This window comes from Eublepharis macularius, chromosome 8 (assembly GCF_028583425.1).
Source record: "Eublepharis macularius isolate TG4126 chromosome 8, MPM_Emac_v1.0, whole genome shotgun sequence".
In the NCBI taxonomy this organism is placed as follows: domain Eukaryota; kingdom Metazoa; phylum Chordata; class Lepidosauria; order Squamata; family Eublepharidae; genus Eublepharis; species Eublepharis macularius.
The window spans coordinates 127,535,912-127,548,676 of record NC_072797.1 but is presented as its reverse complement, the minus strand read 5'-3'; the positions used below and the strand labels follow the sequence as shown (position 1 = coordinate 127,548,676).

Genomic DNA, 12,765 nt, shown 5'->3' with positions numbered 1-12,765 from the left:
TACAGTTTGAAGACTAAAGAAACTGCCTTCAATAGCATCACGTCTCCCAATTCAAATTGCTTTCCCCTTCACTACAGTGTATATTGATTTTTCAATGCTAACTTCATCTCCCCTTCAGTACCAGATTAAAGTCTGGAAGGTATTAAATCTGGCATGGAAGGAGGAGTTGAAAGAAAGCACATACACCCCCCCCCCCAACATTGCTGTTGAAGAAGATTCACCATGATTTCTTGGGGAAATGACACAACAATAAAGATTCTGGGGTTCAGAAGCTTCATCTCAGCTTTTCTGCTTGCCTTCAAGGTGATGACACCTTATCCTCAGGGAATTTTGATTGCCATACTTTCCATATGCAGGACAGAAGTCCAGTCAACTATGGGAGGGAGGAAAGGAGAGAATGACACCAAAGTTTTTTTTTAATTTTTTTTCTAAAGAACATTGCTGTGGTCAAAACATTGTCCAAAGCTCCTAAAACAGTAGAAGGGTTTGCTCCTCAGCGCTGCAAACTCTCTTTCCTTTGTGTGTGTGCTTGAGGAGAAAGAAATCAAATGACAAAGAGTCTTTATTTCCGGCAGAAGACTTCAAAATACGTGCTAGAAATGGACAATTCGAGTCCCTCTCCTTCTCCCCCCCCCCAATCCATCAAATGCAAGTAAAAAGAGGAGGGGGGATTAAAATCAACCACGTGGTAGATCTGGGTGTTCTTTCAACCCCCCCCCCCCACTTTCCAACCTCCAGTTCCTTTCTTTTCACCCTGTTTGGGGGGGGGGGAGAGATTCAGCTTCTCCTTAGATGGACGCATCTCAAGGATCTGCTTTGGGGAGACCAGAAGAAGGCATCTGCAGGCAGGAACCCCCGGCTGGCATTGCTTTGCATTGCTCCCTTGGCCATGGCTGGTGGAAAAGACTGGGATGACCCTGCCGAGGGAGAGCTGCAGGCGAGGGGGCTTCCCTCAGCATCTCCCAGGCTGTCGAGGGCTGGAGGTCGGAGCCAACCGCTGGGGAAAGTGAGGAAAGCTCTTCAGGGCGCCTTGGCTTCACTCCCACCTCAGTAAGCCTGGGAGCCCCCCCCCCACCCCCATACATCTACACACACATCCAAGAAGACCCAAGTTTGCAAGCCACCTTTCCCTCATCTCCACCACCTCCTTCTCCATCCTCATCTCCTCCTCTCCCATCTCCAACCCCCTTTCCCCCTTCTCCTTTCCCCCTTCTCCAGCCTTACCCCCTTTTCTCCCACCCCCCAGCCCTGGTTGTTGTTGTTGTTAGAAAGCCTTCTTGCACCCCCTGGTGCTGTTGCGTTTTGTGTGGTAGGCAAGGAGATTGTCTTCTTTCTTTCTTTCTCTCTCTCTCTCTCGCTCCCTCTGGTTGCTCATTATTCAGAGAGAGACACACAGAGGGTTGAGTGAGAGAGAGAGAGAGAGACGGATATCTCAGGTCATCTGCAGCTGCACCAAGCCAGCGAAGGAGAGAGAGAGAGGGGGGAGAGGGGGGGGGAAAGCAGGGAAAAAGATGGCGATCCTCCATTGCTGAGACCTGGCATGGAGCACATGAGACTCAGGAGAAGGAGGAAAGCCCAACTTCCATAACAATTTCAAGAAGGAGAAGAGCCAAAGGGCAGAGGAAGCAAGAGGAGTGGAAGGAGCCCGGCGCCCGCGCCCCAGACCTCGCTGTAAGTTCTGGCCATTTCAAAGCCCCCTCGCCCCGGGGGGGGGGGGACGAGAAGGGTCTTCTCGCGCTCGTCCCACGCCACCTGGGTCCCTCGCCCTCGCTCCCGGCCCTTCCATTCATTCCGCCGAGCCGGGGAGAGAAGAGGAAGGCGGGCGGGGGGGGGGGCACTGAGGTGGCGGCGGCGGCGGCGGTGGAAACGGTGGTTTTGTTTAGAGAGAAGTCTCGGTGTCTTGCAACGGGAGGAGAAGGAGGTGGTGGTGCTGGTGGCCGCTGGTGGGAGGAGGAAGGCGCTTAATTAATTTTTGGTGGCGGTTGCATTAAGGTGGAGGGTGTGAGAGGAGCCCGAGTGCGAAGTGTGCGGGGGGCTGTCCGGGGGGGCTTCGGCGGTGGGGAAGTGAGTGGCGCTGAGGCGGAGAGGAGGGAAAAAGGGAGCTCCGAGGCTCTGAGCTGGGGTGACCTCTTTCTTTTCTTTGCTTTCTGTTTCTCTCTCTCTCTCTCTCTCTTTCCTCTTCCTCTTTTCTCGCCTTGCAAATCTGGCCGGTTCTCTCAGGCAGGTATAGGGGACCTCCCACCCCACACGGAGACGCACACACACGAGCTCTCCCGCCTTTGGCGAAGTTGGGCTGGTCGGGGGGTCTCCCCTTTGGCTGTGGCGGCTGGCAGGGGGGTTGGCTTGGGAAGAGGACAGCGGTGGAGCTGGAGAGAAGCCATTACACACAGTCCTGCTCGCTCTCCTTTGAGAGGCGCTGAGGGAAGGGAAGAAAGGCGAAAGGGAGGGTGAAAGACAGAGCCTCACTTCTTCTGGTTCACTTCCCCGGGCGCCTATGGCTTTCCAGGGAAGGAGAAGCAGCTGAGGGCCCCCCCATCTCCCCCCCCTCCCCGCTTCTTTCTTTATCTCCTTGTCCTCCATTTGCAAGCTGTCTGCTTTGGTTCCATTCCAGACTCCAAAACACAAAGCTACTTCTCTCTTCCTCGCTCCCTCACACAGCCTCTGGGCTTTCTCCTCTCTCTCTCTCTCTTTTTTGTCCTCTTGGAGTAAACCCTCTTTCTTAGCTTTGTAGTTTGTGCTGTGCCCAGAGGAGGAGGGGAAAAGGGGGTGGCTAGGAAGGCGAAGATCCTGGCTGAAGATCTTTTAGAGATCCTTCTGTGGTACACCCAGGCTGATTCTCAGCCCTCTCTTTGTAGCCCCAGAGAAAGTTTTCTTGGTTTTTTGGGAAGGGCCTTCTAGGAGGGGTAGACAACTGGGTCAAGGGATGGGGTTGCTTCTGCTTGGGTCGGCTTTTGTGTGCTTGTCTCATGAAGCCACTTGCCCGTCTAAGAGGAAGTGAGTAGTTGGACAGAGGGCTATGATCTGAGTCAGGTAAGCCATGTCATGTTCTCTAGCTCCACCAGAAAATGGAGGAGAGGGAGAGCAAGGGCAGGCTTTTCCACTAGACAAAGCTGAGATGGGAAGTGCTCATGCAATTATGGATGTTTCTCCATTTTTTTTTCCTGAAGCTTTGTTGGCGAAGCCTGGCTTGACAATTTTTTTCCCCACAGTGAACAATTTTTTTTTCTGGTGTCTCTTCTCTTTCTGACTCCAGGAAATGGAGGATTTGAGGAAGTTTCATAGATTCTTTTCATAGATTCTCCAGACACAAACAGGGGCAGACCTGTGTTCTAAAAGGACATCACCCCCCTCATCTTTTATAGTTTCATTTTGAAGGCAACCTTCTTTGATTTAACTTTTGGGGTTGGACTTCATGGTATACAAGAGGCTGATTCAGGAGACCGAAGATGTGTCTTCATTTTTCTAAAAGGAATAGTTGAGTCCATCTAATAAGGCTGATGATGTTCTTCTGCAGAATGACATTAAATCAATATTGATGAAGCAAAAAAAAATGTTGATGGCCTTGTAGTAGATGATCCCATTGATGAAGCACAATAGCCTGGTCCCTTTTGGACACTTTTGCAATTTAGACAAATAATCCGAGGCTTGCATGTCTGCTTCTAATATTTTGTTTCTAAAATATATTCAGGTCATTTTGAGGTTCCTCTGAGATACCTCAAAGAATGTAATTCATTAACAGATTATTCTTCTGTTTTTTAAAAATGTACTTAACACTTTGTGATTTTGGTGTCCATAAATCCATATGGTGGAGTTCTATGAAAATATCCAGTATGATCCATCCATGTAATTCTCTCCCTTTGAAATCAATGGGAGTTTCTGTTTAGAGCATGGATTCTGATTTCAAATGTAATTATGAAAACCCAGGATTTCAGAAATATTTCAAGAGAAGCATGGTTCCTCCCCTCCTTTCTTTCACTTTTGTTTCGGTACTTTAATTTGGTATACTTTAGGGTCATCCAGAGTTAATGAAAAATACATCTATACAGCAAGCACACCAATCACCACGAGCTTCCCAGTTATATAAGTGATTATCTCCAGAAATATAAGCATTTTTGAAAGAATTTAATTAAATCCTCTTTTGAGTTATTGGTAAAGAGAGGCATGAAATAACAAGGCAGAATAGCCAACCTTTTAGAGAATTTTGAGCTTTTTTGATAAGCAGTAAACAGTGGAAAGGCCGATCTGGAATATATCATAAATTTAACCAGAAGTCATGAGATGGTAGTACAACTCTGTCTGAATTTCTGAAAATTTCTATTTGTAAAAAATCATTTAAAAACCTCTTGATTTTGATAGATATATGTTTAAGTTTATGGCACAACTTTTGATTATAGTTGAATATTTCTTTCTCAGACTGCTGAGAAATATGCTTATATAAGTAAGTGAACAATGAAGCTGTTACAGCAGTGGAAAACATTCCATGTCTAGTCTTGAATGATATCGTGATAAGCTGGACTTTGGACTGGCTCGATCCTTGATCCTGACAACTCTTTATTTATTTGATTGAATAAGTATGCTGAGTAAAACCACTACTACTGTTATTGTATGCAAGAAGTTTTCAAACTTTGAAGCAATAGGAATAAGGTTTAATCTTTTTTAAAAAAACAAAACAGGAAATAATGGATAGTTTCTGATTTTAAGATAAAGACGAAAACTCATTTTCATAAGGAAGATATCATTTTAAAGGCTAGCACTGTTGGACCTACAAGGCCAAAATATTTCTTGCTAATAAAACTGCTTGATTAAGATCTAGTAGGAACTGAGCAGTTCACTTTGTATACAGTAAGTGAAAATTATTGTGATCCTCCTTGTTTAGAAAAGTTAGAAACTTAAGGATGATTTGATGCATATGAATATATCAGTCTACATTTTAGAGGTGAATGTATGAATTGCCTTCATGGAATTTGAGAAGGTCATATGGGTGTTTCACACTACCATGGCATCATTTGAAGTTGTTGGTTTTCAGGAAAGTTACTAATAAACTCTTAATATAGTAGCAATTCAGCTACTGCTTTGACCAGTGTAAATAGCAGTTACTTTGTTGTACCTTATTTTTCTAATAATGGCTTATAATGGATTTCTCCAGAGAACCATGAAATCCAGGAAAAGAATGTGACTGGAAAGCAGATATGTTGTGCTGTTCAATGAAAAATGACTATTCTGTGCATAAATGGTCCATAGTGACATGTGACAGAAAATTAAAGACGTGAGAAAACACCACTTTTGTGAAGGTTTAGTTTTCTCATCCAATAACAGCAATATCCACTAAGAGTGTGCATAGATAAGGGATTTTTTTTTTAAAAAAAGGCTTTCTCATTTTTTTTCTGAGGAGACCATCAATTTTACATTCAGACAGAAAATAAAAATACAGTTCCCTATGTCCGATAATTTATTCCATTTCATATGCCATGTATGCTCCTACAATAAAGAGTCTGTTCTGTAGCATTTCAACACCCCACCCACAAATGTTGCCCCCTCTAATTTGATGGATTCATTAAAACAACATTAGGGTCAATTAGCACCCAGTTAAAGCGAATTGGGAAATTGAATGCTGCAAGCCAGGGTCTAAACCTTGAACCTGGTGAAAACAATCGTTTGACCATAGAATAGCGATTTATGCTGAGGCAGCAGTTGAGATAAGGAAGCATTATCCATACTGTATTTTTTTTTAAATCCATGCCCTCAGGAGATTTATGAATTGAAGAATTAGACCCCATTGGACTTACTGTCCCAGACCCTACGTACTATTTCTGAATAGCTGTACCCCCTTTTCAAGAAGCAATAATTCTTAATCAAGTGTCATGTTTTCTGCAATAAATTTGAATAATTATCAAGTACATTTTTTAAAAAAAAAAACTACATTAGGTTCTGTTTTACCCCAGAATCTGATTAGTACTTTCTTTACAACCATAGGAAAGTTAAAATTGTATTATTGTGTGTGTTTATGATGTAAAAAGACAAGATGTATTTAGTAGACATTAAATGATCAGGCGGAATTTCATGGTGATAGGTAGTGGTGGGGGGAAGCATTTCACAAAGATTATTGGAGTTCTGGCAGATGTGATACTTTGGAACACTGAGGACTAGATGGCCAGAAAGGAGGTGCTGCTGAACCCTTATACATGCCTGAATTTTGAGGTATTCAGAAAAATAAAGATTGTTTCCAAAATATGTATTCTTATCTGAAAGAAAGAGGAGAGAGCAATTAAGCTGAGAGCAGCTCCTGTAATATTTCTATGGATTATTTTCAGAAGAACATAGTTGGGATTGTAGTACGTTTTTAAAATAGTTCTAATATTCTAGAACAGCTTTCTCTGCATGTTGCACCTACTTTTCCAAATTAAACTAAAGTACCTAAGTCTGCTATAGTCACAACTGTGAAGGGGGAAAAAGAACTCCCCAAGAATGAAATCTGTGGATGAAGTGCTGTGAAACACACATTGGTTAATGCTAATTGTTTGGGCTTGGAGGAAGTGGACAGAAAGGTCTATCTACAGCCAGCTGCATTGTAACGAAGAGTTCATCAGGTATTAAAATGTTGCAAAAAAACAATTTCAAGAAATGAGAATCCTTGTTTCCTACTGACAAATCTGGGGGTGAAAAAACTTAGAGGCACATTGTATCATGTTTTGCGGAAGGATTGCGTGGATATGCTCCACTGACCCTTTTTGACTATTGATGCAGTCCTAAACGCTGACGCCTGAAGTCAGTGGGCTTAGAAGGGTGTCAACTCTGTTTAGATTTCACTGAAAGCCTTATGAAACTATTCCCCCAAATTGTTTTACTGGAAAGAAGACAGAGTTTCTCTCCAGATCTGGCCATCTTTTATGCTTGTATGTTTAGGTCACAACTCAGGGCCAAGCTACACATGACGAATGACACTTGAACGGCAAGTGGATTGAGTGGAGGGCAAGTGAACAGGGAGAAATACACTTGCTGTTCAAGTGTCATTCGTCATGTGTAGCTTGGCCCTTAGATAACAAAGGTTAATAAAGAATTCTACTAGATGCTTTTAAATGCTTATGGTGGTGATTTCTGTGAGAAAAGTGGTGACGCAGATAAGGTATATTGATGGGCAGAAGATAACAGGGAAATGAGTGTTTCCCCAACTTTTCATAACAGGAACATCAGTTGGTTTAAAAAAAAAACACTGAGTAACAGTTAAGTTCTAGAGGCTTGAAGTCACAGATGCCGCATAATGTACTTTTCAGCCCCACTCTCAAGTAAACAACAAGCCATTTGAAATGTGCTTGAATTTTTCTGAAGCAACACATGGAAATGCTGGAGAGTGGATTTACAGTTGCATTCTAACCCTGCTATGCATTACAAGGAATGGATCATTATACCAAAAAAAACCACGCACATCCTTGGTCCGTCAAAATAATGGGCAGTTCTTGTGATTTTGGAACAGGACATTAAACGTCACATTCCAGAGTCCCACCCCTTTCCCCAGTCAGCTGGGGCTTGGCAGGGAACTGCCTTCTGCACAACAGTAATGCTTCCAGGATTCCCTTGAACCTGTCAACTGGAACACAGACTGCACCAGAGAATCCTGGTTGCTGTTTACTCTTGCATATTTTAAATCTCTTCCTTATGATGACGTCACTGTTCGCCTGTTGCCAGAGAGAAAAAAGAGGGGCCTCTCTGCCTCGATGGTATAAAGTGGTGAATGTAGAGTGGCTTAATTTTTCAAGGCCCCTCTTGCGGGATACAGTTAGAGAATCTTTCGGAGGAACAAAATGAAAAAGTCTGTGTCTTCACGTAATTTATAATTATGGAATAAATTGCCTCATACAATAGTTACTAGTTTAGGATTAGACAAGTTCACGGAAGCGTTGCTTTAGCTATGGCCGTTAAGTACAGGGCAAAGAAAATTGTGCGCGGCATGTAGAAAAAAACTTCATGGGGTTTATTATCCAAACGACTGCTGGAGGTACGCAGATATGGTGGAACTTAGGGAACTGAAGAAGTTACATCCTTCTAAGTCCATTGAAATAAATGGGTTTAGGAGCATGTAACTGTGCTTAAGATCATGACGTATAGGTCTGTGAATGTCTATTAACTGTATCAACTGACATGCGCTATGTGCTGATGCAACGAGGCAATTTTTGTGTTTAAGTTGCACCTTCAGTTGCATCTTTTGATCTGTGTGATGTCTTTTACTCTTTCACAGTCTTGTATTTCTGTGCTAATGAAAACTAACGGTGTCATTGCAGTTCAGGAATCTTCATGTAAAAATCCCATAATCCTTCTCTTTAAATTTTAGCAAGAGTCTTAATAAACGCTAAGCACTTCTGTTTGTCCCTGGTATCCATGAACCAAGCTTGCGTTCATGGGTAGATATTAGAGCAAAGTTAGAGATAAGACTACTTTGATTTGTCTTTTAAAATGACTTTTGACAAATGATCATGAATTATTACATGATAGGTGATAATGGCTGTTGGGAGAGAGACAGTTAACATTGTAAATGGTTGAACTTCACTGTGGCACCATTCCAGATGAGTTGACGGTTGAAAATAAAATGTTCCAGAAGAACTGGGAGAACAGGAAAGAAGTTAAAATAGCATGGTTTGTATGCCAGTGCTGAGAGAAGAAAGAGGAGGGGGAAGGCAGACAGAAGATAATTATCCTAAGTTCAACTATCTCTTTGGATGAAGGGAACAGAATTTCAGAGATGTATCTGAATAAATTCTTGATTTCATCTATTGTGTCATATCCAAAGCATTCTTCTGTTTGGTTTTGTTTCCAAGAGAGCTAGAAATTAGGAAATAGGAGAACAGTGCCGTAACTTATGACAACTTTAAAAAACGCAACTATCGCCCAAAAGGTTTTAAGCTGAACATAGAAGAGATGAGCCCAAGACTCTTGGGCCTACATAGATTGTATATTTTTCAGAGGACTCTTTGTGCCATAATTATTAACTGGTAAACTTGTCAACTGGTCGAATATTGTCAAACAATAGACAGGTATTTAACTCATTAATTTATGAGGTGTAACAGAGAAAACTGCTATTTACAAAGTGGCCATCTTTTAGAAGATTCTAGAACCATACCTGATTGCGTGGAGGGCATTCGTTGCCGCAAGAAATGCAGTGGACTCTGTGGCAGTCCTGATTCTTAGACACTTTGGGGTTGAGGCATTTTTTTTTTCAGTTGAGGCATCTTGATGAAAACCTTTGCTTCATGCTTCCTGTTGAATCCTGTCTTTGTGTTTAGAGATGCCTGCAGTGAGAGCACATTGTTCACTTTAATTTGGTTTCCAGCCAGGTTTAGGAATTCAAAACTGCTTTAATTGCCCTGATGTTTGCTCAAAGAGGAACAGGCAAAGATTGCAACCCTGTTGGCTTAGCTGAAATTTTCAGTGACTTTTGAGGTCTTCCTCCAGGTGTCTCCTTGGACATGGGCAAAATCAACAGCTGCCTGTACACGCGCATGCTCTGTGGTGGCCCCCACTTTATGGAATGGCCGAACTGAAGAGGTTAGGAAAGCGCCTACACTCCTGGCTTTCCACAAACTATGCAAAACTGAATTATTCAAGTGTGGTTTTTTTTATTTCAATAAGAGGGCTGTAATATAAGGAAGCTGTCTCAAAGAGATGCATCAGTAAAGAGACAGGGAGTGACTGTAGACATTACTACTATTGCTGTAAGTAAGATCCTACTGGGTAGATGCAACCTTGTTAAAATGTAAATCTTAGAATTATGTAGGCTCTCTTTGAGCATTTCTTCAACTCTGTATTGGATGTCTGCTGGTTTTTAAATCTTTGCAAATTTGCATGTATATTGCCTATTGCATGTGTATTGAAATGTCTTTGAAATTGACTGTACTGATTTACACTGTGTAATCTGCCTTGATTCTCAGTGAAAAGGGAATGAATAAATATGCGGGGTGGATTGGCTTTTGATGGGTATGCTGTTCCTTTGTGGTTCCTTACTTCAGCCAGTGGTTCATTGATACCAGAGCATGGTTCTAGGGAATGGCTGTTTGGCGTCATGATCCTTGACCTGTGAGATCTTGTGAGGTTCCATCTTGCCTCCTATGCTATTTAACATATGTGTGAAACTGCTGTGATAGGTCATCTGGACGAAATTGTCATCCGTATGATGTTGTTGCCCAACTGCCTCTCCTTTGCGTCTTAAGTAAGTAGCTGTCCTGTACCAGTGTTGGAAAATGACTGATAAACTGAAATTCAATCCAGATAAGACCCAAGAGCTCTTGCTCAGCGTTTGCCAATCAGGAAAGCATGGCGTTTGCTTGTCCAGGACTGTTCTGGAGGAGTTAGTATGTGTCTATGGATAGATGTGCACTGGTGTACAGTGTCTTTAGTCAACTTTGGTTGGTGCAATATCTGTGCCTGTCTTTGAAAGCCATGATGGGAAGGGGCTGTGGCTCAGTGGCAGAAAATCTGCTCTGCCTGTAGATGGTCCCAGGTTCAACCCCTGGCATCTCCAGTTAAGAGGATCAGATAGTTAGAGATGTGAAAGAGATCCTAGAGAGCAGCTGCTAGTGAGAGTAAATAATACTGACCTTGATAAATCAATGGCCTGATTCACCATAAGGCAGTTTCATAGCTTCATGATCTAACCATGGTAATCCATACCCTAATTACATTCTACTGCAATGCAGTGTGAAGATGGTTTGACAGCTTCAACTGGTGTGGAATGCAAAAAAAAAAAGATGACTAATTAGTGTGAACGCTGATCTGGATAGCCCAGGCAAGCCTGATCTTGTCAGATCTCAGAAGCTAAGCAGGGTCAACCTTGGTTAGTAACTGGATGGGAGAGCTCCAAAGAAGACGAGGGTTGCAGAGGCAGGCAATGGCCAACCACCTCGAATAGTCTCTTGCCTTGAAAGCCCCAGCAGGGGTCATCATATATGACCTATGACTTGATGGTACTTTCTGCCACCAATTAATCTGAATTAATTGGGAATGTAACATGCCAGTTCTAAAAAGTCAGTACTGGCTTCCTGCTTGCTTCTGTGCACAATTCAAAGTGCTCGTGTGATTACTTATAATCTCCAGGTAGGTAGTCTAGGATCAGGGCATCTAAAGTCTGCCTTCTCCTGTAGCAGTCTGTGTTGTATCGTCTGCTGTGGCCATCAGAAATTAAGTGGGGTACAATGCATCGTGGTGTCTTACTTCTGGAACACTCTCGTCACAGACACATTGCCTGATGTCAGCTTTGTTGTGTGTTAGGCATTAGGTGAAAATATTGCTGTTCTTCCAGGTCTTTTTTTGTTTTTGTTTGAGGGGATGATCTATCCTGGCTTCAAACTCACTGACAGCCTGGTTTATCCTAGCATGGACATAAAACAGTGCCAAGAAGTGCATATTTCTCTCCTAACATGCTGTTCCAGCAACTAAGGTATTCGTTGATGGTGCTCAGCACCCTTCCAAGCTCACTAGCCCCTTGATGGGCTAGTTTGGCAACAGGCCTTCATCCTTGGATGGGTCAGGATGCTTGCCGATCGGCCTCAACTTAACCACCAACCTGCACCTAATCTACCACCTTAGTTAGAGCCATACCAGTCTCCCAGGATTTTTGTTGTTTTGGAGAGGTCCATTCCCCCCTCACATCTGATTATTTTGAATGCTATGGTAGATCCCAATATTGTGAGAGCCAGTGGTTTGCTTTACGGTTGATTTAATACCGCTTTGTTGCTAGACAGTTAATTCTATGCCTTAGGTTGCTGCTTTTGTATTGCTTTTTGTTGATTTCTTAAAAACTTTTTTTGAAAATGTTTTGGGGTTGATAAATTGAAAGTGCTCCATGAATGTTTATGTTGGGTGTAAATGCTTAAAACAAATAAATAGCCAGTAGAAGAAGCCAGACATACGGTGTTATCCGGACTGGAGATGGCTGGACAAAAAAGTTATCTGAAAAGAATTGCAGAATTAGAATGTTCATCTTGCAACATAAGTGCGTGCGTGCATGCGTGCGTGCGTGTGTGTGTGTGTGTGTGTAACCCTGACTCTTGCAATGCAAGGGGTTCTCAGTGCCACCCTTGCTATCACATGACTCCATACTGCAATTTTAAAAAGCAAAGCTCCAACTTGGAAAGTGTAGGACTTTTTAAAACTCCGTGGAATATTTTACTGTAGCAAAGAGAAGTCATTCCACTGAGAATAACTCATTTGTCGGACATAACAGATTATTGCCATTGTGTAGGGAATAAACTTCATTTTTTGTATGAACTTATGATCACTTCTTCATCGTCGTCATAAGAGTTAATAAAACTCTTAATCCATTAACTCCTGTCCAGCAAAAGTTAGTGATGAGCGCTGGTGACGTGTGAGCTGCAATCCTTTTAACTGTTATCTCACCTCTTGGCTTGCTTATGTTTTTGAGAAAGGAGGCCGATAAATGTTACTCTAGGCATACGGGAGCCACTTCTCGATAATTCGTGTATGAAAGGACTTTGGAAGTAAAGTCGATCCATCCCAGAGTCAAAATGTATTTATTTCATTTTTACCCTACTCTTCCCTCCAGAAGTTCAGAGCGTCATACATATAGCCCTAGGACCATACTCCTTTAGCTGCAGCCATTGAATCTTATATCTTGTCAGATCACTTTCATCCTATATATTGGCTAAAGGAACCTACCTTGTTTCTACAAGCTTTCCTGTATTTTTGTTTACCAAAAAAACAGGCTTGGTGTTGTTGTGAAGGTACAGCATGGATGTACATTTGAGAAGGGGAAGATTA

At 42.5% G+C, this 12,765-nt stretch overlaps 1 protein-coding gene across 4 annotated transcripts in view; it reads left to right on the top strand.

The window, feature by feature from the left end:
• Positions 1-1,518: 1,518 nt before the first annotated feature.
• The window catches only part of ZNF462 (zinc finger protein 462), a 170,876-nt gene continuing 159,629 nt past the window's right edge, over positions 1,519-12,765 (top strand). For all 4 annotated transcript variants that reach the window (XM_054986705.1, XM_054986703.1, XM_054986704.1 and 1 more), the window contains exon 1: positions 1,519-1,671. The gene's annotated coding sequence lies outside the window, so the exon portion shown is untranslated. The remainder of the gene's footprint in view (positions 1,672-12,765) is intronic.